At 37.2% G+C, this 18,294-nt stretch overlaps 1 long non-coding RNA gene across 2 annotated transcripts in view; it reads right to left on the minus strand.

Annotated features, from left to right (window-relative positions):
* Positions 1–744: 744 nt before the first annotated feature.
* LOC121030578 (uncharacterized) overlaps positions 745–18,294 on the minus strand; it is a 28,774-nt gene continuing 11,224 nt past the window's right edge. Inside the window, exons 2-3 of one of the 2 annotated variants that reach the window (XR_005790303.1) lie at positions 6,321–6,474; positions 745–2,259 (exon numbers count right to left, since the gene is read on the minus strand). This is a non-coding gene — a long non-coding RNA (uncharacterized LOC121030578). Of the gene's footprint in view, positions 2,260–6,288; positions 6,475–18,294 lie in introns of both variants that reach the window. The other variant, XR_005790302.1, reaches the window with a different exon arrangement.

The raw sequence follows: 18,294 nt of genomic DNA on the forward strand, positions 1-18,294 counted from the left end.
ATTTCCCTAAACTCAGCATGCCATGTAGAGACCGGACCTGAAATTAAAAGCAAACAATTCTTTTAGGTGTTTTTTTTTTTTTTCTTTTACCGACAGAAAGATTCTGTAAAATTCTACCACCCACTATGGGGGGTGGGGGAGGATAAAAGCAAAATGATTTTAAAAAGTAGCATGTACATTCAAAATTTAAATTTCTTGCCAGTTCAGCAATGTAAGATGTCATGGGTAACACAGGGAATACTTATTTAAATTTTTCATATACTCTCAGAATGAATCAAGATTAAAACGAGGAGGTGCACATAATGGGGAAAAAGGAGCAAAATCTCAGACTTCCTTCCAGGTGAAAGATTAGCCTTCTAGGACCTTCTTAAATAGCAACTGCTATCTGCTTGCTTTAAGAGCAAGCTTGTCAAACATAGTTTTTCTAGACATTTCTACTCCGTTAGATAACTAGCATACACTGTTTAAAAAACAACTGCTGCCTTTAGTCCTTATCAATAATAACAACAATAATAATAAAACACTTTGCAACAGCAAATACATTTGATCTAAGAAGCTGATCAGACACGAATCGATGTATAAACTCCGGTTTAAACAGCCTGACACAGACATCTTAAAATGTGTTTGGATTTTTCAGCGTACCTCGTAATAGAGAATTTGGGTTTTATTTTTGGAATGGTTAGTGCTATGTACAAAGTAGGTCGGTGCGTACTTTAATTATCAAAATACACCAAAAAAACCCCAAACTTGAGAAAATGTCTTTATTTCACATTGTAACTTTGTCTTCCACACTCCAGTTGGTACTGGTATTAGACACAGTGGCATATAACAGAGAAGGGACATAACATAGACAAAGCAAACAAAAATTGAACAAAACACAGGAAGATGACATTTATAATGCCGCTGACAAAGGCAGTCACTTCACTTTAAATAATGTGGCAGGCTGCAAAACTATAGTAATTACTAGAATTTCATTTTCATTAACTAATAAACCAAGGAAAACAATTTAAGTATCTGAATGTCATTTTTCAAATGAAAATAAACTGTAAACATTTGAATAACATCACAGCAGGGATAATATACCTAAGGAAATCTATTGAAATATGCGAGTGGATTCATCCTCTTCTATCACATTAAAACCGCAATTGACTGTAAACCTCCTACCACTCTCCACTGAGACTTTAATTGTAAAGATTCCTGTTACATATCATATTAGAATTTAGTTAAAATTGTAGAACACATTATTTCCAATCAGACAGCCAACCATCACTCACAAAGATTTTTAAAAAGGTGATTAATAATTCATCTCAGATAAGGAAAAGATCTATATTTATACCATCTTCTCAGCCACCATAAACTACCTGACAATTGTTCAGTAATGATGCCCAGTAAATTCTTTAAAATGGTAATTTGTCATTCTGTCACTTCATTTGTGACCTAAAATTCCTCACTTGAGGCATCATCAAATAAATTAATCACTTTCCAGGATCCATTTCTCTGTTCTGCACGTTATTATGCCCGGGCTCTCTTGTGTTTCTCTTCATTTACATATATTTAATGGCTGAGCCGTGGTTCACGATGGCACATAACGCACACATCTCATTACAGGTGAAATATTCTAACTGCCACTATCACTGGGAAAGAAAATAACTCTCCCAATTTAATTTTCCTGATGTAACAAAACCATGATTCTTCACTATGAAATGTTGGTGCCATCCATCAGTCACAATCAATAAAATCATCATAGAAGTACGCCTTCTTCAGCATCTTTCCTTCATACTGGTATTATTTGAGGAAGGTAATTAAACTCATAATATGTAATGAATGTAAATGAAGTAAAAATCCTCACGTTAGCTCTCTAACTATGCTTATTTTACAGCTTTGATTTAAAATATTTCCCTCACAACTTACACATATATGAGGCCTGAATAGAGAGAGCCACGCTGCAGAGATATTCATCAACCAATAAAACTAATGTTTAAAAGAGCGTTTTTGATATGAAAGGGCCAGGTATTAATTACTACGTCAGATTTTTCGCTGAAAAGATACCTTCTCTTAGAGTTTACGTATTTTCAGTCTTTCTTCCAACGCAACTAATAGTTTCTGGGTAGGCACGCTCACGTGACAAATTAAGCGATTTCATTTTAGCAACCGGGTCTGCTTCACTGCTACCTTTTCAGGGCCGCGGGTCCTGCCTGTTCTCCTGTAAGAAATTGTCTCGTGGAACTTGGCAATTTTGCCGTTTCTGCCTGAAGAAGCCTGAGAAAATATAGATCAAAGAAGCAGGACGTTTCACAAACAGTGGTTTGGGAATTAGCACTTCCGAACTATTTCCACCCACTGTAAATATTCATCTCAAATTGCTATTGTATTATTTTTGTAAAGGTCAATAGGGAGTGTTTTAAAGTAAACTAGTGTCACATAAACATTGCCCATGTCTCTAAGTATGCTACAACTTAATTTAACATTCATTAACTGGTTCTCCTCACATACTTAGGAACATGAGTTTCAGGGGAATGGTGCCTTACAGAAGTCCATTTGGAGTGAGGATTCCCTTCATTATGAATTCATCATCGAAGAATGGCGACTTTCTTTATCTTGGAAGTGGTCCCTGTTTGCTTGTTTAAAATAATGCTTGAGAGAGTGTCTAAAATAAGAAGTGAAATATTAACTCTACCTCTCTGAAACAAAGGAGAAAGTAGGTGAATATCACTGCTCCACAGATGAATGACCTAACTACAATATTGACAAACCATCTACACTGTACTACTTTCCTTCCTCATTAATTATCATATAGTTATTTTTAATGGGCACTTATTTAAGAAAAAAAAAAGACTGTGTGTGCAGTTTTGCATATGTTTTTATTAACATGGCAGCAGTCTGTGAACCTAAAGCCAAACCTCCATCACACAAACCCCCATAGACTTGGCTGGAAATAGTGGCTAACCACTTGCTGAAGGTCCCTGGGGTCGGCCTGAGGTGCCTCTGAATTTTGAGAGGATCATCGGCTCAGAGTGAAGCAAGAGTTTCGATGGGCATTCCAGCATGAGGCTGGGCTACAGCCCCAGCTGATGTTTGGGGATGGGGTATAGCTGGTTGAATCTTCAAATAGACACCAAAGTGACTTGGGATGTTAATGGGGGATGATGGCGGTGAGAAATAGAAAATGAACTTCTGTCATAATTAAACAAAACAGATGCAAGTCTCATGGAAAATGAGATCGGGATGCAGTGATGGATGTGAATGGTTAAGCTTTAAAGTTATTTAAAAAAATCTCATGAAAACTGTAGTCAAGTGGCACTAAGTATGTGTATTAACACAAAAGGAATTAAGCAAATAGTTTAAACTATTTTGGACAATAAGAAAGAGAGATAGAGGAAAAAATGTTTATGAGGCGTAAATGAGTTCTATGCATTTTAGCAAATTCGATAATCTAATATTCAGTGAACAAAAGTAGATTTTAAGGACAGATGAGAGTAGCCAGTAAAGAAAATAGGTATAAAGGTAAGGTTCATGTCATGAGCAAAGAGGAAAGAAGAAAGATCTTTCCAAATACAAATGCATATATTAATTATGTTAAATGTACCAAGGAAACGTGATTGCCCACATTGTGGAAGAGTGCACTTAACAAGACCAAACATTTAATGGGGGTGGGAGGAATTGCCTTATTACTTAAACAATAATCTCTTCACTCCCCCAGTCGTATTTACAATTCTACTAATAAAAGCTACCCAAAGTGAGATCCCTGGATATTCCATTCATAGAGATTTGGCTGTTAACATATGTCCCCTAGTAATAGCACTAGAAAACATTGTTGCTACAATTAGTTGCCTCAAATATTGTTTTCTAAGACTATAGAAAATTTTAAAGCATTGTTAAACTCAAAGCCATAGTTGCTAAAATTAACGCTGTATGGGAATGTTCAATTAAATAGACATTTCCATGGGGGAAATCTTAATAAACTTAAGATAGTAAGCTCAGGTCACATATCCTTTTATGCCCAAAAGCCAATGTTTTTATAGGCTACTTAAATAACCAGTTTTGCTGATAGGACTTACTACTGAAAATTTGAATTACCCCAGAACACAAAGTAAACATTGTATTGAGTTTGATACACTAGTTAGCTAGGTAACTTTGCATAAGTTACATTTTCTCTCCAGAGTCTCTGCCTAATAATGATCTATCGTATGGGAATTAAAAACAAACAAACTAACGTATGATTCACAAGATGGCTACCCAAATCAATAAGCAAATAGGTGAAAGTGAGTTATAAAGCTTTAAATATGAGGCTAATTACATTTCTTTTTCTTTTGTGTTGTATTCGTTTGCTAAAGCTGTAGTAAAAAATATCACAGAGTATGTGGCTCAAAAAATAGAAATGTATCTCTCACAGTTCTGGAGCCTAGAAGTCCAAGATCAAGGTATCAACAGGTTTTGTTTGTCTTGAGGGCTCTCTCCTTCACTTGCAGATGACCACTTTTTTGCTGTGTCCTCGCACGGTCTTTCCACTATGCATGTGCATTCCTAAAGTCTCTTCCTCTTCTTATAAGGACACCAGTCATTGGATTAGGGGCCTACCCTTAGAACCATATTTAATCTCAATTACATACTTAAACGCCTGTCTTGTATAGTCACATTGGGAGTTAGAAGTGTAAAATAAATTTTGAAGACACAACTCAATCCATAAAAAGCATATTGATAATAAAATAAATTCATATACATACCATCAAAAATTGAAAGGAAGTTTTCTTAAGATGACTGTGTTAGAAACCAGGTCTCCCTCTTCTCTGGGAAGATTGCATGCCCTATCTTTTTGCAGAAAGGTAGAGACTCATGACTAGTTTTGGCCTTTGTGCTGTAGCTATAGGTGATAATTTTAACTGTTGGTTTGAGACCCTCCATCATTGTGCCCCTTGCCATGGTGGTCATGATCTTGAGTTGAGTTGTAATTGTCACAAGATTGAGGCAGCCTGGGTGACTGTATCTTCACACGGAGGAAAACTTCCCTGTATATTTACTCAGAACTGCAGTAAATTTGGGGGCACCTGGGTGGCTCAGTCAGTTAACTATCAGACTTCAGTTCAGGTCATGATCTCATGGTTTGTGAGTTCGAGTTCTGCATCAGGCTCTCTGCCGTCAGCACAGAGCCTACTTTGGATCCTCTGTCCTCATCTCTCTCCTCCCCATCCCTGCTTTAGCGCTCTCTCTGGCTTTCTCAAAATACTTAGATAAACTTAAAAAAAAAATTACTGTAGCAAATTTTGAATGCATAGGAAATTAACCCTTAATTTTGTTAGACCACTGTGGCATGCACAGCCTAAAGTGACTCCTGATGAGTCACACCCATGCATAATCCCTCGAGTGCAAGAATTATTTATTTTGTTTCTGACTAATAGAATACGCAAAGGTGAGGGGACAGTCAACCCCTTGATTAGGTTCTGCTATCTGGCAAAGGTGAGGGGACGGCATACCCTTGACTATGTTACACTGTAAATGACTCTGCCTTAACAGACTACAGGGGAGGGACTCTTTCTGGCCTTGAGTATGAAAGCTGCTTTGGTATGAATGGCCCAAAAAACAATACTTTGGCGAGAGACTGTGTGAGGCCTCTAGGCCCTCAACATAGCCCCTAACCAACTCAGAGGAGAACAGCTCTGCCTACAGTGTTAACAATCCTAGGAATTGAATTCTGCTAACAACCACATGAACTTGGAAGAGGAGCTCAACCTCTAAAATGGAATGCAGCCTGACCAACCTCTTGTTTGCAGGAAAAGACTCTGGTAAATTGTTGATTTGTTAAAACTTTTGCTTTATTAAGAGATCTCTATTTGCACTGTGAGATAATGTATGCTGTTTTGAGCCACTGAATGGTAGTAAATGGTAGCCAACAGTAGAAACCTGACATGGCCACTGAGACCTTTAGGATTGTCAGTCCCATCTGGTAGTGGAACCACTGGTAAAGTGGAAGCAATAAGGGTTGGTTACCTGAGAAATTAGTTGGATAACTGACTGAACAATCATAACTCAATAAGAGTCCAGAAGAATGGGCTGACAACGTTCAGAAGGGAAGTATGTTACTCTGTTAACCTCTCACTTACATTTTTGTCCATTGGGTGATGTAAAGAAAACATATCTTTTGAATTTCAAGATGGCACAAAGTTTAGAGGGTTATCAAAAGCACTAGAATTCAGATATAGGATCTTGGGAAATCTACAAAGGATAAATCAAGCAAGTATTAATTAAAATGAAATTAAAGGTAGGGTCTTTGTTACCAAGTCCAGCCCTGACCTTTGGCAACTGCAGCTACTTGACTTGCATACCATGATATCAAATGTTGCTCCTTCCACCAAATGTGAGAGGAGCATGAGCTGAAGCACCCATCTTTCATTCTGAAAATATTTGGCCATGCTTAACCTGGCGTCATCTTCCTCAGCATCGGCATCAGAAAACACAACTTAACAACTGTCATGACTTCTGTAGAGAAAAGATAACAGGCACAATCCCTACATATAGAAAATCCCACACCTAAGAAACTTATATGCACTCTAAAAACAGGACATAGATTTGAAATAGTTAAATACACGATCCCAAGACATTCAAGGAACGGAATCCTCTAATGCTTAGAAAAGGTTTGGCTAAGGAATTGCAGAATGGAACCTAAGTGTGCCAAACTCAAAAGAAAATTACTTAATAAAAGCCTTTGTTTGTTTACGTGTGGGGTTGAACCCTAAATAAAACACCTGAGACAGCTCTAGTTCCTTCTAAATGGCAGCACCCCAATACAAATGATAAAGTAAAATGTTCTCTCTACAGTTTGTAGAACTGTACAACATCAATAAATACATTTAGTAAGTAATATCTGTCCTGTACATCTTATCACTGAAGTTCACGAAAGAGCTTCTGGAAGTTCCTTGTATATAAATTAAGTAATGGGGAATAGTTTCTACTGTTCAGTAGAATATAAACACAGACCTGATTGAAAGCATGGTAGGGTCTCATTTAGTCTTGATTCTACCAGATAGGTAGATAGATAGATAGATAGATAGATAGATAGATAGATAGATAATGGATAGATAGGTGATAGAGAGATAGATAGATAGATAGATAGATAGATAATAGATTTTTTTTTACTGAAGGATTTTTAACACTTTATTGCAAAATACTAAAATGGCATATTTTTCCCCCCTCCTTTGACATCTGACTGCTGTAGGTGCATTGAGTTTTAAACCAAGCATTCTGTTATCATTATAGAAACAAACCAAAGGGAGAAGTTGTCCACTGTGAATAATGCTGTTGCAGTTGAGATGAGCGGTGGGTATGTGGATTTCAGCATTTTCAGTGGAGCGGTGTCCAGGAAATATATGAGCCCTGTACCACCTCTGTATCTTTTTCACAAAACAAGACAAAATGAAACTGACAAGTGCAACTAACTCATTCCAAAGTTTCTCCCCTTTTAGTAGTCTCAATCGTGGAGAAGCATGCCTAAATCCTGAAACACATTTTCCCTGTTTTTCCTATTACGCAATGTAGTGAGACTGTTCTTTTTCTTCCTTTAATTGTTAGCATTACCATTTGTTGTTTGGCTTTGTGTGGTACTTAGTTTCAATGACAACAATTAGTAGTAGATGTGCTTTTGCTCCTCAATGCTGGGAATTGGATTTTTTTTTTTTTTTTTTTACAGGCACATCCTGTTTTCAGTAATTGGATGTACCACCAAGGAGTAAAACAAAAGATGAAACATCCTTCAAAGGAAGACAAACGGAATTAATATTCCAATTAGGTAATTACAATCTACCAACGAAAAAAAACTCCAGTCTTTTCCTTTTTAATCGCAGATTATTGTGCAACATAGCTCTATTATACTTAAAGCCTACTTTCTTACACCATACACAAGAATGCTTTTTAAGTTTGAGTTAAAATAATTTCTTCTAATGTTTAGAGAGGCTAGTTCTGACTTCCTTGGAATTTTCTGGCAAAAGATGGCAAATGAACCAATTTCTCGCAATGTTCTTGGTACCTTCACCTAATTTAAGGATCAAATAATATGAATCATTCACATGACACATTGTAACATGTTAGATTTCTTTCACTGAAAACAATTGTGTAGGTAATATTAAGAGAATGGACTCAGGAGTCAGACTGCCTTGGTTCAAATCCTGATAATGTTATTTGTCAGCTGCAGGGCCCTGGGAAATTTCCTTAAACTTAGTATCTCAGGTTTTCTCCAATGTACAATTGTAATAATTCCCACCTTATTGTATATAATAATAATAGTTAATACCTGTGAGCATTTAATATGCACCAAGCCCGTTTCTAAATACTTTACATATATTGAGTCTACACATGTATAAACCACCTGGAATAGTTACTGGTAAAATCTGAACACTCAATAAATGCTAGAAATAGTAATGACTATTATTAGGATTAGTCACAGTCATAGTACTAGAAACAGATGTGGTAGAGTTCTTATCCATTTTTTTGAACCTCATGTTTGTTATAGATTTCAAATCCCGCTCCATACCAGAAGAACATTCCAAAACTCCTGCTTAGTACTAGTAAGAGTTGAGATACTATGTCATGAGTATCTATAAATGGTGGTGAAAACTTTCCATTCAATCCTTTATATTAAAAAACTGTCTTTAAAAAACAATATGTACTGGTACAAAATAAGTTTCATCTAGATAAGTCCAAACTAACAATATGGAAAAACAAACAAACAAACAAGCAAAACAGGGAGTATAATACAAGTTCCCTACACTAACAGAGACTCATGGGAATACCGAACAAGTGCTAACAACTTCCATTTTCTCTATTAAAAATGCTGAACATTAAACAAACAAACAAAATTAACGGGAGGGGGGTTCTGGGTGGCTCAGTCAGCTAAGTGTTGGACTTTGGCTCAGGTCATGATCTCACAGTTGGGTTCCAGCCCTGCGTCGGGCTCTGTGCTGACAGCTCAGAGCCTGGAGCCTGCTTCAGATTCTGTGTCTCCCTCTCTCTCTGCCCCTCCCCTGCTCATGATTTGTCTCTCTCTGTCTCTCAAAAATAAACATTAAAAAAAATTTTAAATACTGTTTTCATGGTGAAGCGTGGTGCTTTTTGTAGGAGTAAAAAACAAAAAGTTCGAGTTCTCCTTTCTCTTGTGTACACCACAATTCCTCTGTGTTTGGCCCCCAAATGCCCCACACCTCTCAAGTGGAGATAAAGTGAGAAGAACATCTCACATGCAGACACCCTTACGTATGCTTACCTGCCCTCTTGTGCTCGCACACATGCTCTCCCCCGTGCCCTCATTCTTGAGAGAGAGAAAATGTAAAGCAATAAAGTTATGATTCCAAACACCAACCTCAATTTGAAACTGTTGAAGGATATTAGTAATTACAAATAGCCATGTATTTTAAAGATAATGTCAACATTTTGTTGTTCTTGGGTATTTTAAAGTTTCGAGTAAGAACACACGCCGTGGTAAAAATTAAATCAAGCAGCCAAGTGTAGTATAAAGTAAAAGGGCCACGTCCCCATTCCACTCCTGTAAAGAAATCATTGTTCATAGATTGCTTTATGTTCTTGCAGGTTTCTATGATTTGTTTTTTAAGCCTGATAACATATTAGGACTATCCTTTCATGACAGTATTAATAGATTTCTTTTACTAAATATTGGAATGCTCCTCACCCATTGGGACACAAGACAAAATCTGGAGTATACATTAGATGAGGTGATCAAGGAAGCAGTGGAAGCTATGTGAACAGACTCTTGAATAAATGTGCTGGTATGCCATACCAGGGAATGGAGTTATCCTTACGACATGTAGGCTTTGTTCCCTGTCGCTACTATTTCAAGAAACTAAATGGACTTTTGCCAGGTAAAGGCTGTGTAATTCTTCGAGTGCTTTGGTTATAAAGAGTTCTAAAAGTGCAACAGATGCACATTTAAAATGCTAGTAAAGGGGCGCCTGGGTGGCTCAGTCGGTTAAGTGTCCGACTTCAGCTCGGGTCACGATCTTGCGGTCCGCGAGTTCGAGCCCCGCATCGGGCTCTGGGCTGATGGCTCAAGAGCCTGGAGCCTGTTTCCGATTCTGTGTCTCCCTCTCTCTCTGCCCCTCCCCCGTTCATGCTGTGTCTCTCTCTGTCTCAAAAATAAATAAATGTTAAAAAAAAATTTTTTTTTTAAATAAAAAAAATGCTAATAAATATTTCCAAATTGTCTTCCAATGTGGTTTGCCATGCTTTGACACAAAGACTGTGTTTCTATCCTCCCAAACAACCTATCAACCCTGCAGACATTTAAAACATGTTTTAAATGTTTCTTAATCTTACTGGGAAAAACTGGTATTTCTACTTCCGTTTCCTCAGGTACTGGTGGGTTTGCAAACTTTATGTATTTTTGCATTTTCTTATCATTACTTTTTCATTTAACTATGTTTTTGCATATGTAGTATTGGTGTTTTCCCAAGGGATATGCAAGAGCGCTTTGTGTAATAAATTAGATAGAGGTTGAAAGTAATTTCCCCCAGTTTTAATAGCTTTTTAAAAAATGTTTTATTTATATTTGAGAGAGAGAGCAGGAAAGGGGCAGAGAGAGGGGGAGACAGAGAATCCAAAGCAGGTTCAAAGCTTTCAGTGCAGAGTCCGACATGGGGCTTGATCCCATGAACCATGAGATCATGACCCGAGCCAAAATCAAGAGTCAGATGCTTAACCCACTGAGCCACTCAGGCAGCCCCAAAGTAATTTACCTAGTTTAATGTTGGTCTTCCATTTCAACTTTGCTTATTTTGCTTATTAATTTTTTTGAAGATTTATATAGTTAAAAATTATTTTCCTTATCTATTTATCATTAGGTACCTACACTGTGCCAGACTGTGTTCTAGGAGCCAGAAATATAAAAGGATTAGAAATGTTTACAATCTGTTGAAACGTGATACACAAACATTGTATAAATGTGTTGTACAAAGGGTAAGCAGGAGATAGAATCAAAATGTGTTGGGGGATATGGGTCTGCTCATTTACATAAAGGAGTTGAGGAAGGCCTCTCTGAGATGGTGACATTTAATCAGACACCTGAAGGAAGTGCAGGATAGGTCTCCAATCAGAGAAACAGCGAGTGAGGTCGAATAGTGCTGAATGTATGTGAAGAATGGCAGAGGCCAAAGGCTTAGTAGATGATCAAAGGGAGAGAGAAACAAATGAGGTGAGAGAGGAGGCAGGTATAAAACCAGGTAGAATATCATAGGCGATGATGTGAAAAGCCATTGGGAGATTTTGAACACTGTGTCTGATTTAATGTTAAAGAATCATTCTACCTGCACTACAGAGAAAAGATTATAGAGGTTGAGAAAAAAGGCTGAAACAGAATATTTGTGAGAATATTGCAAGAGATCAAGTAAGAGATAAAGCTTCAGGGCATTTTACTATTTATGAATTACTTTCTTGAAGAGCAAAAAGACAAAATTTACATATAGTTTCTTCTTAAAGTGAAGTTAAAATTTTTGTATGTTAATTAGCTATTTTATCACATGCAATCTATCTTATTTTTATTTATTTTTGGATTGAGATCTAATTGACATAAAACATGGTGTGAGTTTAAGGAGTAAAACATGTTGATTTGATACATTTACATATTGCAATATGATGACTGGTGTAGCATTCTACAGGTCACACAATTATCGTTTCTTTTTTGTGGTGACAACATTGAAGACTGAGTCTCTTTTCAACTTTAAGCATATAATACAATATTGTTGACTATAATCACTACGCTGTGCATTAGATCTTGAGAACTTATTCTTCTAATTGCAAATTTATACTCTGGTACATCTCCACAGTTACCCCACCCACCCCTCATGCCTCTACTCCCTGGTAACCACCATTCGATTATAAGTTTCTATGACATTAGCTTTTATAGTCCCACATTTAAGTGATAACATACAGTATTTGTCTTTCTGTGTTTAATTTGTCTCGCTTAGCATAATCTCCTCAAAGTCCATCCATGTTATCACAAAGGGCAAGATTCTTTCCTTCTTATGGCTAAATAATATTTCATGACATATTCTTTATGCATTCACCCATTGACAGACACTTGGATTGTTTCCATACTATGCCTATTGTGAACAATGCTACAAGAAACATGAGAGTGCAGATACCTCTTCTGCAGACTTTTTTTTTTTTTTAAGAGAAAGAGAGCATTGTGAGTGGGGAACAGGGGCAGAGAGAGAGAGAGAGAGAGAGAGAGAGAATCTTAAGCAGGCTCCAGACTCAGCGCAGAGCCCAACATGGAGCTTGATCCCATGACCCTGGGATCATGACCTGAGCTGAAATAACGAGTCAGACGCTCAACAAACTGGGCCACCCAAGAACGCCCAGCCATCTTTTTGATATCTTGTTTTCTTTTATTTTTAAGTTTATTTATTTATTTTGAGAGGGGGAAGGGGCAGAGAGAGAGGAAGAGAGAGAGAATCCAAAGCAGGTTCCACACTGACAGTGCACACTGACACTGATGCGGGACTTGAACTCACAAACCACAAGATCATGACCTCAGTCGAAATCAAGAGTCAGACAGATAATCTACTTAGCCACTCAGGCACTCCTTGATATCCTGTTTTCATTATACCCAGAAGTGAGATCTCTGGATTATATTGTTCTATTTTTAATTTTTTGAGGAGTGTCCATAGAGTTTTTCATAATAGCTGAACCCATTTACATTCCCACCAATAGTGCACAAGGGTTCCCTTTTTTCCACAATCTCACCAACATTTTGTCTTCTTGATGATAGCTATTTTGACAGGCATGAGGTGATATCTTATTGTGTTTTTGATTTACATTTCCTTGGTGATTAGTAATATTAAACATCTTTTCATGTACCTGTTGGCCATTTGGATGTCTTCTTCAGAAAAATGTCCATTTGGTTCCTTTGCCATTTTTAACTGGATTATTTGGCGGTTTTTAGTTATTGAGTTGTATGAGCTCTTTATGTGTTTTGAATATTAATCCCTTATCCAATATGATTGGCAAGTATGTTCTTCTACTCTGTAAGAATGATTAATTTTGTTATAAAATCCATATTATACAAAACCATCTACAGATTCAATGCAATCCCTATCAAAATTCCAGTCGCATTTTTCACAGAAATAGAAAATGCAATCTTAATATTTGTATGGAACCACAAAAGACTCCAAATAGCTATAGCAGTCCTGAGAAATAAGAATGAGGAATCACATTTCCTGATTTAAAGCTATACTACAAAGCTATACAGTTAAAACAGTATGATACTGGCATAAAAATAGACAGACCTATGGAACAGAAATAACCCCCCACATAAAAAGTCACTGGTACCTGACAAGAGAGACAAGAACATCCAATGGGGAAAGGATAATGTCCTCAACAAATGGTGGTGGGAAAAGTGGATAACCACATGCATAAAAATGAAATTGAACCCTTATCTTGCACACTCACAAAAATTAACTCAAAATGGATTAAAGACTCAAACATAAAACCTGATTCCATAAAACTCCTGTAAGAAAACATAGGAATGAACTTCCTCGACATTGGTCTTGACAATGGGATTTTGGATACAACACCAAAAACACAAGAAATAAAAGCAAAAATCAACAAGGAAAACTATGTCAAGCTAAAAATTTGCACAGCAAAACAAATAATGAAATGTGTAATTTATTTTAGAGTAAAGGCTAAAATAGGGTTTCTGCTTTTTTCCTGACATTGGCCTATATTTTTTCAAGGACTGTTTGGGTTGAATGTTTTGATTTTTTTTTTACTTTTTTTTTATTTTTATTTTTTTTTTTTTTGAGAGAGAAAGACAGAGACAGAGTACGAGTAGGGAGGGGCAAAGAGAGGGAGACACAGAATCTGAAGCAGGCTCCAGGATCTGAGCTGTTAACACAGAGACCGACACAATGCTCGAACTCACGAACCATGAGATCATGGCCTGAGCCGAAGTCAGATGCTTAACCAACTGAGCCACACAGGCGTCCCTGGGTTGAGTGTTTTACATTTAGAAACTCACCAAGAATTTTTTTTTTTTGTAAGTAATAAATTAGAGATCCGGCTTTAAGGGTTTTTCCCCCCTCGAAAATGATCTAACAACTTTTTATTTAAAAATTTATCTGTCCTAGACCTGATTCTTACAGGTGTTTGAATGTATTTCTGGACCATGAATTCATTGATCTTCTTGATCTTTGATCTTTGTGCCAGTACAATGCAATTCTAGTTATTGCTGCTTTTTAAGGTATTTAATATGTTTTAAGATTCAGTAAAGAGAGTAAAATCATTCTATGACAAAACTAGCTACAACTCTTCTGTTAAGCTATTTATAATTAACTTTCTCTACCATCTTTAAAAGGTAGATAAGCAGAAAATAAGAAGAGCCAAAGACAATTATGTTTTTAAAATGTTACTTGCAGAGGCGCCTAGGTGGCTCAGTCAGTTAAGCGTCTGACTTTGGCTCAGGTCATGACCTCCTAGTTCATAGGTTCAAGCTTCATGTCAGGCTCTGTGCTGACAGCTCAGAGCCTGGAGCCTGCTTCGGATTCTGTGTCTCCTTCTCTCTCTGCCCCTCTTTCCCCACTCTCTGTCTCTCCATCTCAAAAATAAACATTCAAAAAAATTTTTTAAAGCATCAAACAGTTGAGTCACTGGTATCATTTGAAATATAGATTTTAATTTTGATGAAGTTCAATTTATTTTTTCTTTTGCTATTCATATTTTGTTGTCATAAACAAGAATCCATTGCCAAATCTAAAATAGTACAGAATTACCTTACATTTCTACTAAGACCTTTATAGATATGTCTCTAGTATTCAGGTCTTTAAAAAAAATTTTAGTTACTTTTTGTATATGGTATGATAGTATTTAGGTCTTTGAAAAATTTTTAAGTACTTTTTGGATATGGTGTGATAAAGGTGCAATTTCATTCTTTTGCAGGTGGATATCCAGTTTCCCATTCCATTTGTTGAAACACAACTGCTTCCCCATTAAAAGGTCTTGGTATCCTTGACAAAAATCAGTTGACCATAAACACGTGGATTTATTTTCGGACTCTCAAGTCTATATGACTATTCTTACGGCAGTATCGCAATGTCTTGTTTACCGTGTTGCTTTGTAGTCATTTCTGAGATTGGGAAGTGTGAGTCTTCCATAGTTTTGCTTCTTTTTTGAAGGTTATTTCGCCTATTCTGAGTTCCTTGCAACTCCATATGAATTTTGTTTCTTACTTTCAAATTCTTTTTTTGCCTAATTACCCTGGCTAGAACCTCTAGTACAGTGTTGAAGAGAAGTGATGAGAATGAACATCATTCCCTTTTTATTGATTTAGGAGGAAAACATCCACTTGTTCACTATTACATGTTAGTTGTGGGTTGGTTTTTTTGTTTGTTTGTTTTTGTAACTAACCTTTTATCAGGTTAAGGAAGGTCCCTTCTCTTCTTAGTTTGTTGAATGTTTTTATCCTGAAAGAGCATTGGGTTTTGTCAAATGCTTTCTCTGCATTTTGGTGTTGTTTTTTTTTTTTTCTTCTTTTTTTTTTGCATGGTGTGTCTAGTAAGATCAACGTGTTTTTTTTTACTTTTCTGATAAGGTATATTACTTTTTTTTAATGTTTTTATTTGATAATTTTGAGAGAGAGAGACAGAGCATAAATGGGGGAGGAGCAGAGAGAGAGGGAGATACAGAATCTATGAAGCAGGCTCCTGGCTCTGAGCTGTCAGCACAGAGCCCAATGTAGGGCTCTAACATATGAACCGTGAGATCATAACCTCAGCAGAAGTCAGCCGCTCAACAGACTGAGCCACCCAGGCACCCCTGATATGATATATTATTACATTCATAGATTTTCAGATGTTAAACCAAGTTTGCATTCTTGAGATAAAACCCACTTGGTCGTGGTGTATAATTCTTTTTATATGTTGCTGAATAGGTTGGCCGGTATTCTGTTGAAGATTTTTGCATCCATATTCATAAAAGATATTGGTCTGTAGTTTTCTATCCTTGTGAAATATTTGTCTTGTTTTGGTATCAGGTTAATCCTGGCTCCAGAGAAAGAGATGGGAAGTGTACTCTCCTGTTCTATTTTTTTGGACAACTTGTGAAAAATTGAAATTAATGTTTCTCTGAATGCTCAGTGGAATTTACCTGTGAAGCTATTTTGGCCTGGAGTTTTCTGTGTGGTAAATTTTTTGGTTTTGACATCTATCTCTTTAGGTAGTATAAATATCCTCAAGTTTTCTATTTCCTTTAGATTCAGCTTCAGTGGCTTGTGGGTTTTTGGAAATTGGGCCAGTTCCTCTGAGATATCAAATTTATTAGTGTACAGTTGTCAGTACTATATCTTATAATCAATTTTCTGTATGAGGCCATTAGTAATGTTCTTACTTTGACTTCTGGTTCTAGTAATCTGAGTTTTTCTTGGTCAATCTAGTTCAAGGTTTGCCAATGTTTTATTCTTTAACAATAAGAACAACAACAACAAAAATGGATTTAGTTTTGATGTTCTCTAATTTTCTTTTAATTGTATTAATTTCCATACTAATCTTTATTATTCCCTTCCTCCCGCATGCTCTAGGTTTATTCTTCCAGTGCTTTAGGGTGAAAGATTAGATCAATATTGATTCTTTAAAAAAAAAAAAAAAAAAGTTTTTAATGTTTATTTATTTTTGAGAGAGAGAGATAGAGCATGAACCAGGGAGGGTCAGAGAGAAAGGAAGGCACAGGATCTGAAGCAGGCTCCGGGCTCTGAGCTGTCAGCACAGAGCCCAACGCGAGGCTAAAACCCATGAACCATGAGATCATGACCTCAAACCTCCCATTGTGAAGTCTCTGATGTTACTCTTCAAGGTCACAGCCTTCAGTATGCTTACACAGGCCCTCTGATGACAGTGTATTTGGCAGGACTCTTGGATTGTCTCTTTCCCTGACCACATTCTGGTATTAAAGCCCCACTAAATGCTGGCTCATTGTTCTATTGTTTTCCGTAGTGCCCTGGGGCACAAATTCCTTCCAGACTATTCTTATCAAATTTGGGGAACTTGAAGTTATCTTCCTAGGATCAAAGATTTGTTCTGATCCCTAGAGAGCTCTTTCAGACATCTATTGTCCCATTTCTCTCCAGTAAACTGTCCTACAGTTTAGCCCATATATCCATAAATCTACTCATCTCTTATCAATTGTCTCTCACCAAAATGCCCATCATTTTTTGAGAGTGCCCTTAGGCCTAACTTCTTCAGTCTTGCACATAAAGTCAAGTTCCTTTAGAGAGGAATTTGGAGTTCACTGTTCAGTAGCTTGCTTGACCCACCCAAGCAAAATCTGTAAGCCATGGCTTTGGAGCTGGTAGCAGATGTTAGTGGAGAGCTTCTCTTTAAGTGACATCTTACTTCAGGAGCTGAACACTCAATGGATAAGAAGGGGCCAGCATCTTTGGTTTGCCTCTCTTGCTCTTGGCATGGAACGCCACCTAGTGGGCCAGCATAAGGGCGACTGGGGTCTCCAGTATTTTCAGCAGCACCATGCCCAAGGTAGAGCCTCTGTCCCGTGAGTGGAGGCTAAACAGATGAAGAGAGCCCCCAACTCTCAGCCACACTCACCCGTAACTTCGCCTCAGCAAATCTAGCTGGGAGCAAGATTAGAAACGCTGATGTTCTGTACCCTTAGGACAGATGGACCTTCAATTGGTTGCTGGAGGGAGGAGACAGGTCTCCTTCTCATCTAGTGTGAAATGGAGGTTTATGTCTTCTTGAACTAGGAGGAGGGAGAGATGAAGGGCATGGGTCTTTGTTCAAATACCACACATTCTCACAGTTCTTACTGAGTTATAGTAGATTTTCTTGATTAAATGTTCCTTCATTTGCTGTATGTCCTTAGGACCATTCCCTGAAACTTTAAATGGTTATTTTTATTTATAATTTTCCCCAGTTTTTCTGGATTGCAGAGCTCCTCATACAGTCGTGCCAGAAGCAAAACTCCCAATTTGCTTGTTTTTTAACTGCAAAAATATAAATAGATTCTATTCTATATAAATAGAATCATATGGATGTACTCTTGTTACGTCTGGTTCTTTCCCTCAATATTATGCCTCTGAGATACCACTATGTTGTTGCAAGTAGAGGTAGTTTCTTCTCTTTTGCTGCAGGTAATGTTATGATAGGAAAAGACAGGATTCAGTATGCAGAAAGGGAGAGGCTAGGGCTTGAAGGTCCCTGGGTGGGGAAAAACACAGTATTTGAAAACATTTCTTCTGGGGAATGTCTGACCTCGAGCAAACTCCCTCAGGAGCAAAGTTCCTCTTAA

The sequence above is a fragment of the Herpailurus yagouaroundi genome, unplaced genomic scaffold, assembly GCF_014898765.1.
Source record: "Herpailurus yagouaroundi ecotype Mexico unplaced genomic scaffold, PumYag 140, whole genome shotgun sequence".
NCBI classification, from domain to species: Eukaryota; Metazoa; Chordata; class Mammalia; order Carnivora; family Felidae; genus Herpailurus; species Herpailurus yagouaroundi.